The sequence below is a fragment of the Cicer arietinum genome, chromosome 7 (genome assembly GCF_000331145.2).
Source record: "Cicer arietinum cultivar CDC Frontier isolate Library 1 chromosome 7, Cicar.CDCFrontier_v2.0, whole genome shotgun sequence".
Classification (NCBI taxonomy): domain Eukaryota; kingdom Viridiplantae; phylum Streptophyta; class Magnoliopsida; order Fabales; family Fabaceae; genus Cicer; species Cicer arietinum.
The window spans coordinates 31,222,471-31,231,556 of record NC_021166.2 but is presented as its reverse complement, the minus strand read 5'-3'; the positions used below and the strand labels follow the sequence as shown (position 1 = coordinate 31,231,556).

Genomic DNA, 9,086 nt, shown 5'->3' with positions numbered 1-9,086 from the left:
TTTTCACGACAAACATTAAGCAAACAGACATATTAAGAGATTCCCCATTCTTAATACTCTTTTAACTTAACTGATTTTTCAAAACAAACATTAAGCAAATCAAGACATTAAGAGATTCCCCATTCTTAATGCTCATTTAACTCAACGATTTTCCAAAACAACATTAAGTAAACGCAGACCTTAAGAGATTCCCCATTCTTAAGACTCGTTTACCTTAAACATTTTTCTCAAACGCACATTAAGTAAACTGCGGTATTAAAAGATTCCCCATTTTTAATATCCATTTAACTTAAACGGTTCTCACGACAAACATTAAGCAAACAGACATATTAAGAGATTCCCCATTCTTAATACTCTTTTAACTTAACTGATTTTTCAAAACAAACGTTAAGCAAATCAAGACATTAAGAGATTCCCCATTCTTAATGCTCATTTAACTCAACGATTTTCCAAAACAACATTAAGTAAACGCAGACCTTAAGAGATTCCCCATTCTTAAGACTCGTTTAACTTAAACATTTTTCTCAAACGGACATTAAGTAAACCGCGGTATTAAAAGATTCCCCATTTTTAATATCCATTTAACTTAAACGGTTCTCACGACAAACATTAAGCAAACAGACATATTAAGAGATTCCCCATTCTTAATACTCTTTTAACTTAACTGATTTTTCAAAACAAACATTAAGCAAATCAAGACATTAAGAGATTCCCCATTCTTAATGCTCATTTAACTCAACGATTTTCCAAAACAACATTAAGTAAACGCAGACCTTAAGAGATTCCTCATTCTTAAGACTCGTTTAACTTAAACATTTTTCTCAAACGGACATTAAGTAAACCGCGGTATTAAAAGATTCCTCATTTTTAATACTCGTTTAATTCTAATGGTTTTCAAATTTCACAGAAAACAAGCTCAAATATACTCCCACAATCAATCCATAATTCACACCAAAACCCATCAATCAACACCCATCAAGTATGAATACGCCAAATACGACGAACACAAATCAACGCAACATGACACCCAAATACATCAGACTTCATTTACACATATTCATACACAAATGACCTCAAATTCAGTTACCACGAAACATTCATCAATATAAACAAAACCTAACTCTAAGGTTTTACCCATAACGCATTAGATTCGTTTTTCCCCAAATCGATACATTAAACCCTAACAAACTCCTTCCCACACAACCACAGATAAGTCCCTAAATGCAAACTAAAAGTTTGGAAGGAGCCCTTACCTTATCGTTAGCTTCAACGTGGTTTTCCGGTACCGCGAGTAAAACCGTTAAAAATCCTCGCTCGCAACGTCGCCTCCAAGTTGGTCCCCTAGCACCGTAGCGTGGTAGTGAGCAACTTTCCCTTCTAACCCTTCGCGAAATGAAGCTTGGATCTAGATGAAACGGAGGGGTTTGCGTTTGAATCTCAAATACCGTTTTTCTTCGTTTTCGAATCAAGGAGGAAGAGTGGAGTTGCGAAATCCTTGTTCTAACTCTCACCCAACCTTGGGTTACTAGTTTTGAAGAAAAGAAAGCGACGAAAACGAAAAATGGAGGAGGGGGAAATCTTGGGCGTGAAGTGTCCGAGGAAGAAGATGGAAATTTTATGAATTTCCTTCCTTTCTTTTTCTTTCCTTTGTTTTTCCTTTCTTCCTTTTTCCTTCTTTCCTTTATATACTCTTTTCTTTTCCTTTTCCTTCCTTCTAGTTTTCCTTTCTTTTTCCCTCCAAACAAACACATATATATATAATAAACATAACTTAACAAATATCTCAAAATATCTAGATATTTGTTAAATTACCATTTCACCCGAAACGCATTAAATTCTCCGTAAAGGATTCACCGCAGTTAATTTCAATTTATTTATCGACGAGAAATTTTAATCGGCATTAAAATATCTTTTTGATTATAAAACTCCAAAATATTATTAACTTTAACTTAAAAGCCTCCGAGCCAAAATCTAAAATACACCAAAGATACATAAAGGGTACTTTAAAATTATGGGTCTTACAGAAGACCCCAACCGAATAGTTCAACTTGGAAGAAGACTTAACTCGACAACAAAGGAAGTGATTAAAAAATAAGTGGTGAAACTCCTTGAAGTCAACCTCATGTTCAAGTTGTCCCTAAAAATGAAGAGACTACATTGATTGTGAATGAGAAAACAAGTTGATTCCAACTCGTATTGTTATGGGTGAAACTGTGTATTGACTATAGGATATTGAACATTGATGCAAGAAAATATCATTTTCTACTTCCTTTCATTGATCAGACGCTTAAAAACTCTAGATATAATCAAATTGCCATAGTCCTTTAAGATTAAGAAAATGTCGCCTTTACACTTGCTTATAGAACATTTTTCATTGACGAATGCATTTTTGAATATGTAATGTGCATTTCCATATTTCAAAGGTGGATGATGTCCACATTTTCTTATATGCATGAAAAATATATCAAAATTTTTATGGACGACTTTTCTGTTTTTGATTCTTCTATAATTGTTTGTATAATATGTCTACACTCTAGGAAACCAAAGGAACAATGCATATCTCAATCTATGGCTTTGGTCCTCAAATATATTAACATCCAATTTGTCATTTTAGTTCAAAAATCATCACAAAAACATAACTGGAAAAACATTTCCTAACTTTACTAATTAAAGCTATTTAATAAAATTTATATAGTTTTATATCAAAAAAAAGTAACAATAAAATTTCTATCATCGGTTCAAATTCATTTATTTGAAATCAACTCACAACTCATGTACATAACTTTAATCACACAAAAATCAATTTTTCAAAGTATGTTTCCACACTTGTCTTATTATTCTTTTTTACATTAAACAAACATGGACAACTTAGTAAGGTTTTATGAAAAAGAAATTTTGAAAACTCTTCTCAGCAAAAGAAAAAATTCTTCATCAAAAACTTTATCGTAAACCACAAAAATATGTTCCCCTATCTCTAGGACTGGTTTCGGCTAAGTAAAAAAGAAGCAGGAAAAATGTTTTTTTTTTAAGCCATTAACTATCAACACCTATATACTAGTTAAAGATCAAGGCAACACAAAAGGAAGAAAAAAAAAAACACCATACCCTTACATACATGGTACCTTGTGGCTAAAGGAGGGAGAAGAGAAGCGAAATCGTTTCTCACCTCAAAAACTTCATCTTGATGCATGGAGTGACTTTGGCTCTTAGTGTCTTTTCAAAATCCTTCTTGACCTTACTCTAGGGAGATATTTGAACCAATAAACACTTCATCAACACTCTAATTTTTTGTTTAGAAAAATGAAAGAAGGAACCCAAGGGGAGAAAGCAAACGTGAGAAAAGGATGGTGGAGGGAGTGATATGGTTCTTTATATAGGAGATTTCAAATAATTTTATGTCACATCAGTAACTTTCTTCACAAAAATATATACTCCGACACAATTCAATTCTCAGATAAATCTAACCGTAACTTATATCTCTTAAAATATTTGTTGATAATATTTCGTCCGTAAATTGATTAAATTATTCTTTGATGAATAATTTTAACATAGTTCCTGAAATGTTTTTCCCAAACACATTACAAACCCTAACCATCTCAATAACTAGGGCAAAAAGTTTCGTCGAAAATAGAGCCACTTTAAAATTTTGCGAACGATAAAACATGTCTCCATCGAGAAAATATAATTTTGCTACTTAATTTCATAAAATAAAAATGGAGTTGACAAATTAAGCAACACATTGAATACAATATATATCAAAATTGAAGAAATTAGGGTTTTGAAAGTTACCGTCTTACATCTAGCAACTAATATTTCCTTAGGGTTTTGTGAACCGTCGCAAACTGGCCTTGCGACGCACGAATCTGCGACAGTTGCAGAACCTTCACAAACATCAAACTGCAGCGGTTACAACTGCCGCAAACCCCCTTTTTAACCGCCGCAAAACGTTTTTTTTTCTTGTAGTGCTTTAAAGAAGAAATATTTTCTTTGAGTTGGTCAGAAATGAGAATGGTGTTCGTTGTTTGAGAGTCTGGTTTAGGGGTAGAGGATGGTTGAGTTTCAGGTTCGAATACATTAATAATAGTTTAAAGTTGAGTTTGGGGTTTTGAATCTATAGAAGGTAAATATGCGTTGGAAGTGTATTTTCAAGCATAGGACGAATTTAAAACTACACTGCTATTAACATTAATAGAAACATAAATATAATTGGACTCAGAAGTAGGGATTACCTTGTAACATCATTATAGACTAAGGTAAGCTTCTTCGTCATCAGCTTTGTCTTCCTCTTCAACACTTTCATAGTATGGCCTTATTGGTTTTGATCAGCCAGAACCATCCGAATGTAAGCCTAAAAGACTTCCTTGTTATCCTCTTCAAATATTGGAGCATAGCAATATGCAATAGGCAAATGAATATCATTTGAACCACTTGTCTGACTAGGGTATTGGTTTCCTTTGCTTCCCCTCAAGATTTGACACAATCCTTTGAATTTTCTAACCTTATCATGATTACATTGTTGATATTGAAGGTACAAAAGAATTAACCGACAATTCTTCCTTGGGGTCCACCAATTTCTTTCAATGTTCTGATCAAAGAAATTCGTTCCAACATAGCATAAATCACTCTTCGATAAAGAATGGATTTCATTTTTCCAAACCTAAAATTAATCTCACATATCCTTACATCATATTCAAATGAATAGAATTGGAATTTATAGATAAGTTCCTTGTTGATCTTTGATTTTCCAACTGGATCGGACTAATCGATTGAACCAGAAATAGGACCCATGTCCGATCCGATCATGATATTAGATCGATCATGTCATTAAACCGGTCAGAGCTCAATTAAATTAGGGATGACAACACAACTCATACCCGCTAGTACTCATCTGAACTCGTTTTGATTGGAATGGGAAAAATCTGCTTTGATTGGATACGGGTACGAATTTTCCCCGATATTAAAACTCGGGTGTTGGATAGTATATATTGAGAGTGTTGATATCCACTCTGCATCTGAACTCTACCCGCTAGTAATATTATTGGCATTTTTAAATTTTATTTACATGTATATATTCAATATATTTAATTTTTTTTTATATTAAAAATTATAATCTTCTCTCATAGAAAATATAATTTTGATATTTTTTTAATTTTATTATTGTATAATAATAATTATTTTACTATATTAATTATAATAAATATAAATTTTAAATTTATTATTTTATATATATATTAATAGATGGGGGTCTAACTCCGTCAGAGACGGGCATGAAACTTAAATGCATGATGCTAGTTTATCTCAATGTCATCTATCCAAAACATGACACTCATAATTTGTGGTCAATAATAGTGCTTTTAACGAATATATATTTAATATCAATTTGATCTTGAAACATAAACATTAATTAATTGAATCGGGTATGCATAATTTTTTTTTTTGCAACATTATATATGCATAATAATTAATATATAATATTAAATAATTTGTATTATGTCCAGTCAAAATAGTTATTTGTTATTACAAATAATTGAATAATTATGTATTTTGAACCAAATGTATCACAAAGTTTTATATGAATATGACTAAGTCATCTAGCTCAATCTAGTTTAATATAACAATAAAATTTATAGATAATTGAGTTATTTGATTCGATCATGCAGTTCGATCAGTGATCTAGTGGTTTGACCAGTGATCCAATTACTCAATACCCTTACTAAGTTGATCCCTAAGTCGGTTTTTAAAACATTAGTTCGTAGTTAGACTTCGTGATCATCTCTTCATCCATCCTTAAGAGCATCTACATGCAACCATAATTCTTTTACCAAAACATCGTAGATTTTCAATTTCTCTAGGTTAAAGAATTTTAACCAACCAATTTTGCATATGTCATCAATGAAGTTATAACCGCTTTAACCCAATTCCATAAATCAACCCTAAGTAATTTAGTGAGTAAGTATAGTTGTTCACGGTTGCATGCCATTGTTGGTACCGATGTAGTTGAAATAGTAGAAAAAGTAGAACTTGAGGCCATTAAGAATCGAGAGAGAATAAGTAGAACTTGAGGCCATTGAGAATCAAGAGAGAATGCAGAAGTTTGATAGGAATTATAGATTGCAAAAGTGTGAGAAAGTGAAATGTGAAGGTAGTGGGTGTTTGAGTGTTGATGTCAAAATGTTTGAGTTTTGAAATTTCAAAAACATATTAAATGACTCAGCACGCACACATAAAAAGAGTGCTACACGTGTAAGAATACCAATTATCACACACGTAAGAAAAACTGTTGATTTAACACATTGATGTTCAATCAGCCAAAGGCATGGTGAATTTCAATTTATTAGAGGCACAACATATGTGTAACTAAAAATTATTTTAGCAGAGGCAGAATAAACTTCTTTTTCTAGAAGGAAAAACATAGTTTATTTGACCAAAGTCAAATGAATACTTAGTCTAAGAATATCATTCCTTTATAAATAGAATATTTAAATTCTTCTTTATAAAGTTGAATCTATCTTCAACAAGGGATATTGTAAAAACATATGCCCATTGATTGTTAGTGTTTATAAATTGACTGTCTAAAATACTCTTCTAAACATAGTCTCTTATAAAATGATGTTAAATCTCTATATGTTTTGCTCTAGGTTAAATATGATTTTTGGTTAAGCAAGTTGCATAAGTCTTATCACAAAAGATAGGAATTTTAATATCATTTATTTTATAATCTTTCAATTGATGTTTCATCCATAATAGTTGTGTACTACAACTTGCTGCTGACATGTATTCTACTTTTGCAGTTGATAGATCTGTTGAGACAAAATCTCAATTTAATGTTTTGATGAAAACAAACAAAAAGTTAATTAAGAATTCTAATTATGATTCTAAATATTTTGGTATTTAACATGTGCATTTGAGTGTGTTAAAACAAGATAGGTATCAAGCATTACAAAGTAGATCTCATTAAAATCAAAGAAAGCAAAAGCAGTAAAACGAAGATTGATCTTGAAGTAGTTCTGGGAAACAAAGAACGATCTTCGTTTTTGGCAGAAACAAGAATAATCAGTTTCTTTGTTAGAGATTCGATCCTGGAAGCTTTATTCATCACATATCTTCATCGAAGAATAAGCAAGGATAAATCTAAGTCATAATCATTCCAGAATTGAAGGATCAAAAGATATGCCTCATAAAAAGCTTAAAACAAGATGATTCTTCAAGTGAAGAAATTGTAAGTACAAAATTGTAAACTGTAAAAGTACACTGTTGATTGTACTTTCAATCTAGACCTACACACATGACTGAAAAGCAAGCAAATCATCTCAAACAACTGACGCAATCACAAGTACAAGTCAGCTACCCACCAACAAATTCGAAGAACGATCTTGGATGTCAAGAACGTTCCTGGATTTAGCATAATCACTCTTGCTTTATGACTGGCTTTTTCCAACCACTCCTTAAGGACAGTTAGCCCTATTTCAACGGACATATGAGCTGTCCTAAAGGTTTATTGAAGCTTATAAATACAGCTTGAGGATAAAGAACAATACACAACTCAAAATGCCAAGCAAAGCATCAATCACTTCAATCATACTCAAGCTTGTCAAAATCGTTCTCAAGCTTGCAATTCCTTTCTTTGTGTTGTGTTAGAATTAGTAATAACCGAGTTCTAAATACAAAATCTATTTCTCAAACAAGAGTTGAGCAATACTCAAATTCTAATACTCTTAAAATCATTACTTTGTAACTCAAGCCTATTTTTGATAACATAGCTTGAGTGGTGTGTAAAAAGCCTTTTAGGTTCTAAAAGGTAGCTTGCAAAATCCTTTCTGAAATAGTGTAAGGTAAACCTGTGAAAATTCCTTTCTAGGTAGAAAGGTAGAAATTGTGTAAAGATCAAGAATGATCCGTGAAAACCAAGAATGATCTTGGCTTGAACACTTAGTGGAAAATCTCACATTTGTGAGGACTGGACGTAACTCGTGTTTGGGTGAACCAGGATATATGTGTGTGTAATCTCTCTATCTCTATCTCTATTTACTTTATGCTTGACAATTAGATTTTATATTGATAACATTGATATTGTTGTTTTTTACTAACCAAGATCAATCTTCGTTATAACCAAGATCAATCTTGAGTTGAATTTTCAGTTTGGTCCTTTTGAAGAGACACTGATGATCATCAATAGGAGTGCTTTGGGAAGGAGTAGCAGAGGTGCAAAAAGTGGATAAATAAGATCAGCCAAAAAGCAAGACTGTTCAAAAGATGAGAATTTTAATATCATTTATTTTATAATATTTCAATTGATGTTTCATCCATAATAGTTGTGTACTACAACTTGCTGCTGAAATGTATTCTACTTTTGCAGTTGATAGATCAATTATTCCTTGTCTTTAATTGGACCAAGAAATTAGATTTTCACCGAGGGAAGTGCAACTTTCACTGGAACATTTTCTTCCAAGTTTGTCTCCAGCATAGTCAACATCATAGTAACCTACTGACTAGTACTCAAGAGTTTTCTTATAAAACAAACCTAGATTATAGTAGTACCTTTCAAATAACAAATAATTCTCTTAACAAAAGCTAAATGAGATTCTTTAGGGTCATAGTTAAATCTTGCACACACACACAAACACACACTGAACATAATAGCTTGTCTAGATGCAGTGAGATAGAGAAGGAAACCAATCATTTCTATATATACCTTTTGATCAACCTTTATACCTGTATCATCTTTACTGAGAGAACAAGTAAGGTGCATGTGTGAGCATAAATTCGCATTCATCCATCTTAAACTTATTAAGAAGTTCCTTTATATACTTAGTTTGGTGAATGTAGACACCTTCAACGCTTTGTTGAATTTGAATTCCAAAAAAGAATTTTATCTCTCCCATCGAACTCATTTTGCATAAGCTTAGAAAACTCTTGACATAATTTTGCATTAGTAGAACCAAATATAATGTCACCGACATATACTTGAACAGTAAGAATGTTATTTTGAGATGATGCCCATGCGGTCTCTTTCAAAATTGTTTTTCAATAGAAAGCTGATCAACCTTTCATACCAAGCTTGTTTAAGACCATATAAAGATTTTTTC

General features: G+C 32.0%; 1 long non-coding RNA gene across 1 annotated transcript in view; it reads right to left on the bottom strand.

Annotated features, from left to right (window-relative positions):
• Positions 1-4,760, bottom strand: part of LOC140921082 (uncharacterized) — a 5,792-nt gene extending 1,032 nt beyond the window's left edge. Inside the window, exon 1 of the long non-coding RNA XR_012163954.1 lies at positions 4,230-4,760. This is a non-coding gene — a long non-coding RNA (uncharacterized lncRNA). The remainder of the gene's footprint in view (positions 1-4,229) is intronic.
• Positions 4,761-9,086: the final 4,326 nt, after the last annotated feature.